Source organism: Panthera pardus, unplaced genomic scaffold (assembly GCF_024362965.1).
Source record: "Panthera pardus isolate Hobbes unplaced genomic scaffold, ASM2436296v1 HiC_scaffold_11, whole genome shotgun sequence".
NCBI classification, from domain to species: Eukaryota; Metazoa; Chordata; class Mammalia; order Carnivora; family Felidae; genus Panthera; species Panthera pardus.
Genome location: NW_026526666.1, coordinates 17,673,421 through 17,686,923, shown reverse-complemented (window position 1 = coordinate 17,686,923; position 13,503 = coordinate 17,673,421).

Genomic DNA, 13,503 nt, shown 5'->3' with positions numbered 1-13,503 from the left:
GCTGAACATTTTTTCATGTGTCTGTTGGCTATCTGGATGTCTTCTTTGGAAAAATGTGTCTCCATGTCTTCTGCCCATTTCTTAACTGGATTATTTGTTTCTCAGGTGTTGAGTTTGATAAGTTCATTATAGATTTTGGATACTAACTCTTTACCTGATGTGTCATTTGCCGATATCTTCTCCCATTCTGTAGGCTGCCCTTTAGTTTTGTTGATTGTTTCTTTCACTATGCAGAAGCTTTGTATGGAACTTCTCAGCTGAACTCTGTATCTTTGAACTCCTATGTTATATATATTTATTTGTTTGTGACTTGTTTGAAGTATATCTCAGGTTTGAGGATATTTTCAAAACATAATTGTATCGTATGTATCAACACATCTCTGTATTTCAGTATCTACACATACATACACACACGATATCCAGGTTCATTATCCTTCATACAAGAGTTTTTTTTTTATTAAGATCTAACTCTATTTGTCTCATCATTTCCTATTGTTTATGAACATTATCTTTATGTGTGTACTCACATATTCTGTCATTATTTTGATATAGAGTTGGATTTCCATATGTAAACTCATAACATCATCTTAACAAGAAATTTCAAGTTTAAATGTAGGATTTTACCCCAAGTAGAAATTTGGAAACATTTTAATAATACATGAGATAGTTTCATTTAAATCTTGATAATTCCATTTTCCATTACATCTTTAATATATTCTGAAATCCAATAGAAAAATGGCAACATATATTGTGCTTTGTGCTCATAGTAACTTAATGGGAGGCAATAAAACATGAAGATTAAGACCAAAGTTCCAAGTAAAGGCTTCCCCGGATTCCCACTTGGTTATTTGTGCCTTTGGGCAATTCACTAGGTATTTTTCTGCCTTGGATTCCTTATCTGAAAAGCAAGATTAATGTTTTTTCACAAGGCTTTCCAAGGGTTAATGAGCATATGCATATATAAGGCAATTAGAAGAGCTCCTGGCACATATGCATAGTAAGTGCTCAGTAAATTCAACTCTTATTAACATAGGGTTAATATTTGCAGTTCTAAGCATATGGTGGTTTAGACACTATTACCACAATTTGGATACTTGGTAGGAATATTTTCAAGAACCAGTAATCTTGTTGGTTTGATTAAAGAAATGCATTAAGACAAGTTACTTTTTTTCATATTTCTTTTTAAAAAGATAAAGGGGAGCCTGGATGGCTCAGTCTGTTAAGCATCTGACTCTGGATTTCAGCTCAGGTCATGATCTCATGGTCGTGAGATTGAGCCCTGCATCAGGCTCCACACTGGGCATGGAGCCTGCTTGATATTCTTTTTCTCCCTCTCCCTTTGCCCCTCTCCCCCACTCATGCTCTCTCTCTCTGTCTAAAAAAGTACAATTAAATTAAATTTAAGAATTAAAAAAATAAAAAGATAAAATAAAGTAAAAGTTTTCACTGTAATGCCCAAACTGTTTAAACCATTCAACCAATGACTATAGTCATGCACAGGAAAATGATATATAACATAGCAAATCTATGTTAAGTATGTTCTTCCATTACGTGATAATTAATATCAAGCAAGATTTTTCCCCAACCCCACTTAATTTTGCATACATGTTAAAATTCTCATTTACACCAAAGACTAAACACTTCCTGTCCTTACCTTTTTATTCTTTATTTGTAAATGACTACTCTTCCTACTTCCTACATGAAGCAAATGGATCTTTGGGACTATGCATTTTAACTTATGCTTTGACATCCCATCATCAAAGTCTTTAACTAACAATGTTCCAAAACTAGGCCAAGATTTTGCCTAATTTGATCATTTATCTTCCAAAGTCAAGTGTAGTCTAGGTCCGTTTTATGATTTAACTGTTTTCAGAGACTGCCTCCTGGTCTCTCTCCCTATTCATATGGCTAAATATAGAAAGGAAGAGTAATGTGACATAACGATTCCTTTTAAGCAGGAAAAGTCTTATGGTAACATGTCTTAGGTGTATTTATTTTTAAGTGCCTCCTATGTCTACTGTTCTAAGCCCTAGAGATCTCATCTGAAAACATAGTTTATAGTCTATTGGGTGGGGGCAGGGATAAACAAATGAACCAATGCCTAAATGATATGTTATGTGATGATTTATGTTTAAATTGTAAGATATGTGAGATTGCTACACAGTGAGGGAAATATTGAGGTTTTGTTCAGTTTCTTATATTTAGGTTAATAGAAAATTTAGCATTTTACAGATGGCCATTGTGTTTAAAAAAGACTGTTCTTGCAAAAAACTGCACTTTAAATTTCACGTATTAATATCAAAATACTTGTTACTAATTTACCTTGTTAGTAATGCCTATGTAGATATTAGTGTAAACATTCTACAGAAGGTTGGGAGAGAGAGTTAAATAAAATTTATGCCACACATTTAAATAAATATGCTGAAAAAATGATTACATAGTAGTTTATCCACAAGTTCCTTTTTTTCCCCACAAGTTCCTTTTAAGAGAGTTACCAGAAAATCTTGAAACCATGTATAATAATGATAATTACATAATATTTTTCTTGTTAGCTCTGTAGATATTTAATTCATTTATATGGGTAAAAAGTGCTTATTCGGTATGTTCATCATCTACTCTCATCACCCAAACTCTGCATATGATTATAGACTGGGATACAATCTGCATTGATGTATGTATCATCATCTGCTGATGATCACCCTTTTCTGATAATTGTTAGCCAGTTAGGGTTTCTTGATACCCAAGTCATCAGAAACTTTTACCAGTTCCTTCTCAAAACTTTAATAATATACCTAAATGACCTTAGATTTTTCTCTCCTTACCCAGCTGTCAGTTAAAAATGCCTGAGGCTGAAATAATACTCCTTGCCTGTGGCAACCCCATGCCACCTGCCCCAGCTTGAACCACCTGCACTTTCTTCATCTCCCACTCTTCCATAGATTATATCATATTGTATTTGATTTTTTAGGTTGAATTTAAACTCCCGGTTAAGGTCATTCCTCCCTATTTTAGATTTTTATTTTCTTTGCCTTTCTTCTTTTTTAATATGTAGAAGCTAATATTTCAATTTGCAATGATTTTTTTTTTCTTCTCTGCCTTCTCAGCACTATTTCCCTTAATGAGGAATTATTTAATGACTTCTAAGACTGATGTGCTGTGATTTGTCCATTATTCCCTGTAGGAGCATAAACCCCACATAGCTCAGTTACCTTTAATTTAAAATCTATTATAGTCCCACTGAAATAAAGTCAATAATACATCCCTGACAGATAAGACATCTTAATGCCGTTTTTGTCATCTGACTTAGTTATTAAATTTAATATCTTATAGGTGATTCATAAAGTATAACTTATATTAAAATAACTTAGTAAAATAAGTCTAGCCCTAAGTGATAACATCACATTACTACTTTTAAATAATGACAGTGTTAATTTATCTAGAAAAGATCCTAAGTATTGTTAAGGGAATTATAGGATTTATGTTGTGTCATTTCCATAGCGCAATTGTAATTTACAGAGGGACTGACCAAGAAACAGGAAGGCTGTTGAATTTATTTTTCTGTATGAAAAAAGGGCTAATGTCAAAATGAGTAAAATAAATGTAGACCCATACATACTAGGTCTTCTCATCTTTCTTTGCGGAAGCTCAAGCTACTTTTTTTCAAAACCCTCCCTGCTCCCTATAAACTAAAAAGAAGAAATGCATTACTGTATTTTAATACATGAAGTTGGAGGACTCTTTCTAAATATATTGCTATAAATTTAAAATGCTTCTAAATATGAATATCCTTTAAATATAAAACATGTAAATATAAAACATTTCTCATGAAAAGGTCATTTTATTCTTCAGCCATACTAGTTAAAAGGATATCAGTACAATTGATTTGTAATTATACATATGTGACTCATCCATTTGATTAATTGCCAAAATAATACAATTTTTTAAAAAATCCAAATCAATTTATGTCAAATATTATCATGGTGGATTCTCTCCAACATCTCATCAGTGTTTTCTAAGTGAAAATATTTTAAACAAATTCTAAAAAATTCCCTAAGGAATGACTTCTAGTTTCACCTACGTCTTGCATGCAAGTCTTATAATTTGAATAATTCAGCATCTACCTGTGCAAGGATATGTGCCAAATGGTGGGAAAGACAAGGTCCCTCATAGACCAATAATAAATAATCAAGGAAATATAAATCTAAAAGAAGTAAAGAATGACTTTTATGGGTATGTTTAAACTCAACCTGAAATTTATAAAGAATTAGTGATCTAATCCATGGAAGCATTGAGAAATGGAAGAAGGGGTTGTTTCAAGTTAAGGCGAGTGTCAGAGGGTTTCTATTGACATAGATGAGAAAGGAAATTTTTCCTACATGGGTTTATTTATTCAACGCATGTTTATTGAGTATCTGCTGGATACCAAACACAATTCCAGGTAAGTGGAAAACAGCAGTGTTCCAAAACTATTAATATTTCTTCTAGTCATAGAAACTATACTAGCAGTGAAAGAAAAACAAGCACAATGAATAGGTAAATAATATAGCATGCTAAAAACCACTAAGTGCTATTTTAAAAGAGCAGATGAGGGAGTACAATACAGTAAAAAAGAGATGAGAGTACTAATTTGGCCCAAACTTTCTAGTTTGGGGTGGAGTTACAAAGAAGAAAAGTTAGTTAGCTATCTAGTTATCTATGGATAGATCATTTAAGGCAGAAAGAACAACCAAAGCAAAGAAAGGTTATCAAGTCCAAGTAGATCGTGTTCAAAGACTGGAACTGGTGATAAACAATACTCAACCATATTGGTCTTGATAACTATTACAAAGATGTTGGCTTTTACTCTGAGCAAAATAAGGAAGTACTGCAGAATTTTGAGCTTAGGAGTGAGGGGATCTGTGTTAAGTTTAGCATCTGTGTTGAGGATCAGTATGTGGTGGATATGTAGATGGAGGTCGATGAGGTTAGAAACAAAGAAGCATATTATAAGACTTTTTCAGTCCTCCAAATAAATGGTGATGATGGCTTAGCTCAGGTGGCAGCAGTGGAAGTGGGAGAAGTTATTGGAATTTGAGAAAGGTAGAGCTAACAGAATTTCCTAGCAAACTGAATATGACACATAAATGGACTAACCATATAAATTATTGTCAAAACTGAGACTACTGTGAAAAAGAGGATACTAAAATTAATTATATAATATGATTATTGTATTTGAATTAATTGAATTCTTGTATTTCTTAAATAATATAACTCACATTAATTTTCTGTTGTTGTGTACAAATTACTACAAATTTAGCCACTTAATACAAATGTTATCTCACATTTAGGTCAGGAATATGGATAGGGCTAATGAGGTCCTCTGCTCAGCATCTCACTAGGCTGACATCAAGGTTTACATGGACCATTATCTCATTGAGGCTTGGATTCCTCTTCCAAGCTCACTGGTTATGGGCAGAGTTCAGTTCCTCATGGTTGTATGACTGGGGTCCTACTTTCTTGAGGGTTTTAAACTGGAAGACACTTTCAGCAACTTGATTTGCCCTCAGGTCCTAGCCACATTGCCATTCCCAACATGGCAGCTAAAGTTGTTAAATCCAGCAAGATAATCGTTCCCCCAATCTTTTCTTAATGTGTTTTTATTTATTTTTTTATTGGAGTGTAGTTGACACACAATGTTACATTAGTTTCAGGTGTACAACATAGTGATTCAACAAGTTTATACATTATGTTATGCTTACCACAAGTGTAGCTACCATCTGTCACCCTACAAAGGTATTACAATATCATTAACTATATTCCTTATGCTATGCCTTTTATTCATGTGACTCATTCATTCCATAACTGAGAGCCTGTATTTTCCACTCCTCTTCAACAATTTTGTCCATTCCACCTCCCCACTGCCAATTATCAGTTTATTCTCAGCCATCAGTATTTACAGGTCTGATTCTGCTTTTTGTTTGTTTTTGTTTTGTTTTATTGTTTTGCTTTTTTGTTCTTTTTAAATTCAACTTTGAGTGAAATCATATGGCATTTGTCTTTCTTAATCTGACTTATTTCACTTAGCATAATACCCCCTAGGTCCATCCATGTTGCTGAAAATGTGTAATATTCCTTTGTGTATTTATACCACATCTTCCTTATCCATTTGTCTGTCATGGATTCTTAGATTGCTTCCACATCTTGGCTATTGTAAAATTGCTGCAGTAAACATAGCAGTGCATAATTTTCAAATTAGTGTTTTCATTTCTTTGGGTAGATACCCAGTAGTGGAATTACTGGATCATATGGTATTTCTATTAATTTTTTAGGAAACTCCATACTGTTTTCCACAGTGACTGTACCAACTTACTTTTCTGCCAACAATGCATGAGGCTTCCTTTTTCTCCACATCCTGACCAACCCCTGTTATTTCTTATATTTTTCACTTTAGCCATCACTACAATAGAATCTTATATAACCTCATACACCCACAGAAATGATTATCCTACCATGTTCACAACATACCTCTCATACTCTATGTGATGGAATTATCCAGGATGCATGTAACAGGGCAAGCACCTTGGCAATCATCTTAGAAATCTTTCTGCTGCAATTCGTTTTTCTTTTTTTAAAAATTTTTAATGTTTATTTATTCATTTTAAGACAGAGAGAGAGAGAAAGCACAAACAGGGGAGGGCCCCAGAGGAGAGACAGAATCTCAAGCAAGCTCCACACCATCAGAGCAGAACATGTAACCGTGTGATGATGACCTGAGCTGAGATAAAGAGTTGGACCCTTAACTGACTGTGCCACTCGGTTGCTCCCATGGTTCATTTTTCAATAGAGTTTTATTATTTTTATATTTTCCAAAAATTCTAGCTGATTTCTTTGGTATTACATTTAATGGTGAGTAAATTGTTGTTTATTTGCCTGGTTAGAGCAGAGCAATTTGTGACAAGTAAAGGATATTCTTAATTTTCTGACAATAGTTGAAAAAACTGATTACATAGCTGCAAATGTTTTCAGGTAGGTATGTATGATAGTGTGACTCTGTGGAAATTATAGAATTAATAATCACTGAGAATGGGTTAGACCAAGAGGTGATCCTGCTTAGTAAGGGTTGATTATATTTGGGCTAAGTTTAATAGAACGACTGTCATTTGGGTGATGAAATATATTGGCTGTCACTTCTACCTCAAAGCCAAATTCCACCTCTAATTGTCTCATAACCTAAGCCAGACCCAGAAAAGAATCACAAAGTCTTAACCAAATACTGCTGAGATTATTCTAAACATCAAAGTCACCTTAACAAGTGGAATAATTTTTCCTCAAATGAAAAGTTGGTGTGCTGTGTTCTTTCATGGAAGACACAGTGACCATCCCACAGTCACTTAGAATGGTTTTAACAGTATAGGGACATATGATCTGCATACCCCGATTAGATTAGTAGTAGGCATTATTTCTTTGCAATCATGGCAGACAGAGATCCCTTCACCACTCCCAACAAATTCCTACCTCCAATAAGGGAATTCCACAATTATACTTCAAAATTAGCAAATAAACAAAGGAACTTGCCACATCTGGCTAATTACTGCTTATAGGGGAGTAAATAAAAAGTAGATGCCTGGGAAAAATATGTCATCAATGAAGCTGTAAGGAAGATGCGTAGGAAAAGAAAGGTTGATTTAATAGCGCCATTTTGTCAATAAATTCTACACTTATAAATATGAAGATAAAATAACAAGCTTATATATAAAGTAATGTAGGATACATTAAGAATTTCAATTCTTAGTTAAAATTTAGTCTTGCTCAAATAGAGAAAAATAGAATGAAAATAAACAAGGAATTATAATTGTACATGCACCAATCAGAATGTCAGTGTACTGGATTTTCCAAAATGCCTTTAAAAATGGTGATGTTCCAAGTTAAACCTATCCTATTACCTTTGTTTTCATTAAGGTCACACATTGCTGACTTGTTTAAGAGTCCATCTCTACTGTCCTGTGATTATGCAGGCTGTTGTAAGATAGCAAAAGAAACATAAAGTAGAGCAGAGAGAAGATCACAGATTTTAGTTAGAAGACTTAGTTTTAAGTCAAAGCACTACCACTTATTGAATAAGTGATCTCAGTCCAATCACTTAAATTCTGGTAAGTGTTTTCCTCATTTGCAAAAAGGGCATCATAGAACTTACTCTGTGAACTTCAATGTGTTAAAACGCAAACATATGAATGCCAATTATTTGAAAACTTGAAGGAGCTTTCAGTAAGACGTTCTTGTGATATTTATTACAGTCCATTCTTATTGAAAAAATGTTATGGTTAAATATTTTGTTTGTGAAATACCAGAAAAGCAATACTATCCAATTCATACTCCTATAGTAATCGTAACATATGCTTCTTAGTATGATACTGACACCTACAGAGGTATTAACAAATCTTACACTTGCATACTAGTTCTAAATAACTCTCTTGTTACATAACATTTGAATGGGGATTTTCCAGGTTTCTTTCACAAGATTTATGAGATCTATCGCCAAATAGGTGAAAAGTAAAAGGGAAACACTTTCACTTACTGGAAATGCAATCTAGAATTTTATACTTTGATCAGAATGATTTTTTCATTATAAATTTAGAGCATAGATCATAGCTAAACTTCAGCATTTTAGTTTTAATTCTCTGTGTGATTTCTAATTAAAACACAAGATTTTATTAATTCATTATTTATTTAGTGATACCAAATTCACAAGATTTATAAATTATGTTGTATGATTAATTAGGAAGTGGGAGTTTTGTGTTTTCTGATTCATTTATTTTCTTAATAAACTTTATTTTCAAAATATTTTTAGACTTATAGAAAAATTAAAGATATAGTTTGAGAGCTCCCATATATCCCACAATATTTCTTCTGTTACCATCTTATATCAATATGGTACATTTGTCATGAATAAAGAATTACTATAACTAAAATCATGCTGTATTCAGATTTCCTTGTTTGTTTGTTTGTTTGTTTGTTTTGGATAGCTTATGTCTTTTTTGGTTTAGGATCCAATCCAGGATACCACATTACATTTAGTCATGTTTCCTTAGGCTTTTCTTTTATGAAGATTACCTTGAGATCTGAGGACTACTGATAAGATATTTTGCAGGGTGCATCTCTATTGACATTTGTCTGATCTTTTCTCCCCTCATTATTAAAATGAAGTTATAGTTTTGGGGGAGGAAACCACAGAAGCAAAGTGAAAATCTCATTATCTCAAATGAAGGGTACATGACCTAGCATGATTTACCATAATTTATTACTGTTCATGTTAATTTTGGTCACCTGGCTGAAGCAGGACTTTTCAGCTTTCTCCACTGTAAAATTATACCTTTTGCTCCTTTCTATAATGCATTCTTTGAAAAGAAGTCACTATGCATGGCCTAAGGAGTAGGACTTTATAATCTACCTCCTTGAGGGTGGAGTTTCTACATAAATTATCAGAATTCTTCTGCATGGGAGATTTATCTTTTCTCTCCATTTATTTATTTATTTATATCAATATAGACTTATGGAAAGTTAATTTAAATTTTGTGTTATAATCCAGTATTACCATATTTTTTTATTGTTTTTTAATGTTTATATGTATTTTTGAGAGACAGAGTGCAAGTGGGGAAGGGGCAGAGAGAGAGGGAGACACAGAATCTGAAGCAGGCTCCAGGCTCTGAGCTGGAAGCACACAGCCCAATGCAGGGCTCAAACCCACGAACTGTGAGATCAGGACCTGAGCCAAAGTTGGACACTTAACTGACTGGGCCACCCAGGCCCCCCCTGGTATTACTTTATATTTTTAAGTTTGAATTATTTCAGCTTTGGCTACTGGGAACTTTTTCAGTTGTCTCCTGGGTGTGCCCTGTCATTGTGTATGTGTGTATGTGTATGTGAGTGTATTTTAAGCACTTCCTTACTTTCTGAGCCATGATATGCTCCGGCCAATAGTGTGTATTTTATGCCTCAGTTCTAGAATCAACCAGGTAAGGAGCTCTTGTTTGTTTTATTGGAGAATAACATTAGAGACCAGAATTTGGGTCCAAGCGTGCTTGTTGCTACTAAAGTGTCTTTGTACATAGACACTCTGAGTTGACAGAGAAAGGAAATATATATGAAGGTAGTAAGCTGTGGCCTTAGACATATCTATAAATATTTTTGTATGTAGCCATCTATATAAGTAAGCATTAGCTCATACTAATGTCTCCTATCTAGCTCATTACCACATGGTCACTCTAGCCTTACCCACCTTGATTATCTGTAACCTCCCCCTCCAACAGTAAGAAACCTGGTTCCCATCACCTGATATCCTTTTACTTAACAGTTCAGTAAGTCCTAGGTAGAAACTATTAAAATGGGACCTTCATAAATAAGTTTGGATATATTAACTGTTACAAAGCTATACTTGCTGATTCAGTGGAACCCTCAGTAATTTGGAATTTGGGGGCTTAGTTGGTTAAGTGTCCAACACTTGATTTTGGCTCAGGTTATGATCGCATGGTTTGCAAGATCAATACCCATGTTGGGCTCTGCACTGACAGTGCAGATCCGGCTTGGGATTTTCTCTTTCTCTCTCTCTCTCAAAATAAACTTTTTTAAAAAGAAATTTGGAATTCGTTTTGTACATATGACAGCTTGGAATCGCACCTTTCAATAGTTATACAATGTGAGCCACAAATGTGAGCCACATATATAAGATTTTCTTAAACACATTAAAAAAGTAAAAAGAAGCAAGTGAAAATCAAAACATATATATATTATATACATGTATATATATATTATATATATATATATATGTTTGACCGACTAGAATAAAGTGCTAATATATGGTTTCTTTTGCCTTTAGTCTTATAGAATACACTCATTTCCATTTACTGAAGACAACATTTTATTCCATTTTTTCAGAGAGGTTATTTTATACATATGCAATAGTTACATTATTATGTCAAATTCTAGATTTCATCTTGGAATTCCTTGACTCCTAAATGATTTTTTCATTTGAGTACATTAAGGCGGACTCTTAGTGCTAAAAATTTCTGTGTTTTCACAAAAGGATAATGTCATGTGTCCACCATTGCAGTATTACCGAGAATAATTTCACTTAGAACAATTAGAAATCCCTTGTGCCTTACCGATTAACTCTCCACCTCAAACTCCTATCACAACTCATCTGTTACTATTTCTGTAGTTTTTCTTTTCTAGAGTGTTATATAAATGTAATTAAAAAGTATGTAGTCTTTTTACACTGGCTTCTTTCACTTACTAATATTCATTTAAAATTCATTTATGTCTTTGCATGGCTTATTACTTTGTTATTGCTGAATAATATTCCTTTTTGAGGGGTATCTTGGTTAGTTCCTGTTTGGGAAATAATGAATGCATTTGCCATAAATATTCATATGCAGGTTTTGTTGTTTTCAAACCAGTAAATACCTAAAAGCACAATTTCTGGAACACAAAGTAAGATTATGTTCAGTTTTGTAAGATGTAGAACTCTCTTCCAAACTGACTGTACCATTTTGCATCACACCAGCAAAGAATGAGAGTTTCTATTGCTCAACATTCTCACCATCAATTGCATTTTCCATTTTTTGGAATGAAGCCAATTTAGATATTTAGTGCTATCTCACAGTGTTGTAATTTACATTTATCTAATTACGGATGATGTTGAACATCTTTCCATATGCTATTTGCTGTTTGTATATCTTCATTGGAAAAGCATCTGGTCAGACCCTTTTCACATTACATAGTTGGATTGTTTTGTTTTCTCATTGTTGGGTACTAGGGGTTCATTATACATTTTGTATATATGTTCTTAATGAAATAAATGTTTTGCATATATTTTCTCTCAGTGTGTAGCTTGACTTCATTCTCTTAAAAGTATTTTTTACAGAAAAAAAAGTTATTTCTTTTTTAAGTTTATTTATTTATTTTGAGAGAGAGAGCTTGAGCAGGGGAGGGGCAGAAAGAGAAGGAGACAGAGAATCCCAAGCAGGATCCATCAGCATGGGCCTGACATGGAGCTTGAACTCACAAACTTCAAAATCATGACCTGAGCTGAAATCAAGAATCAGACGCTTAACCAACTGAGCCACCCAGGTGCCCCAAAAGTTTTTCATTTTAATAAACAGCCAATTAATTTTTTCCCTTTTATGGATCATACTTTTGATTGTGTTCTTAAAAGTAGTGGTGAATAATAGTAGACATCCATGCTTTGTTCATGATCTTAGATAAAAAGCATTTTGCCTTTCATCATAAAGTATAATGTTAGCTGAAAATTTTTTATTGATGTTCTTTACCAAGTTGAGGAGTCCCCTTCTACTCCTAATTTGCTGAGAGTTTTTTTTCACAAATGGATATTGGATTTTATCAAATGCCTTTTCTGTATCAATTTATGAGGTTATATGGCTTTTACCTGTTAAAAGCCTGTTATTACCTGTTAAAAGCCTGTTTTACCTGTTATCCTTTAACCTGTTGATATACTGGATTACACTGATATACTCTTAAATGTTGAACCAACCTTGCATACATGAAATTAATCCCACTTGGTTTTGATTCATTTAATTTTGGTATGATAAATAAAAATATGCATTTAGCAAAATTCAGGCAAATGTAAACCTATTATAATTATTTGAGTACAACTTTACTATATTTTAGGCAATCCCTCTGAGGTACTTCATTTAATATATGGGATGTTTTAAATCTAACAGGTAGTATTACCATAAAATTCTATTACTGTAATTAAATTGATTAGGTCCATTTGAAAATTTAGAACCTTATATTTTTTGGAATATGTATTTATATATTTGACACTAAAAAGACTAGAAAATAAAGATCATAAAAGCATTTGTTTTCCATACATTCTATTCATCCCCAATAACTAGCATCTACTGTATTATTTATGAGGAATTACTTTAAAGAATTTTTTGTTTTGTTTTGTTTTGTTTTTGTTTTTCTCTTTTTCTTTGGGAGTAAAATATAATAGAACACCACATAGAATATCCATTTTCTTTGGTTTGCTAATATTAACTAGTTTTTCCTATATTTATCAAGAAAAATACAATTCCCTGTAGTTAGAGCCATTCAAACTAACAGTAGGAATTCTTAATGTTGATGGAGGTATTGATCATACAAACACTAAAATTATGTCTCCTGTAGTAAATGTCAATAAAAGAGTTGTACATTAATCAGGAAATCAATAGATTAGTCAATAAAAAGGCTACATTTGACAAGATGATGTTGTCAGAAAACCTAGTGGCCGAGGGACCAGAAACTAAGTAATTCAGTGATTGACCTATTTATTTGACTTGAGGCTACTCTCAAATTGTATATGGAGAAATACAATGTAGAAACGAAATATAGGAAGCTCTTTATTTCTCATTCATTTAATCTGAGCAAAGGCTAGCTTATTATTACAATAACCTCTACTTGTTTAGCTACTAAAACACTTACCTTCTATTTTGTATTATAATTCTACTAATTGTTCCAAACTGGCTG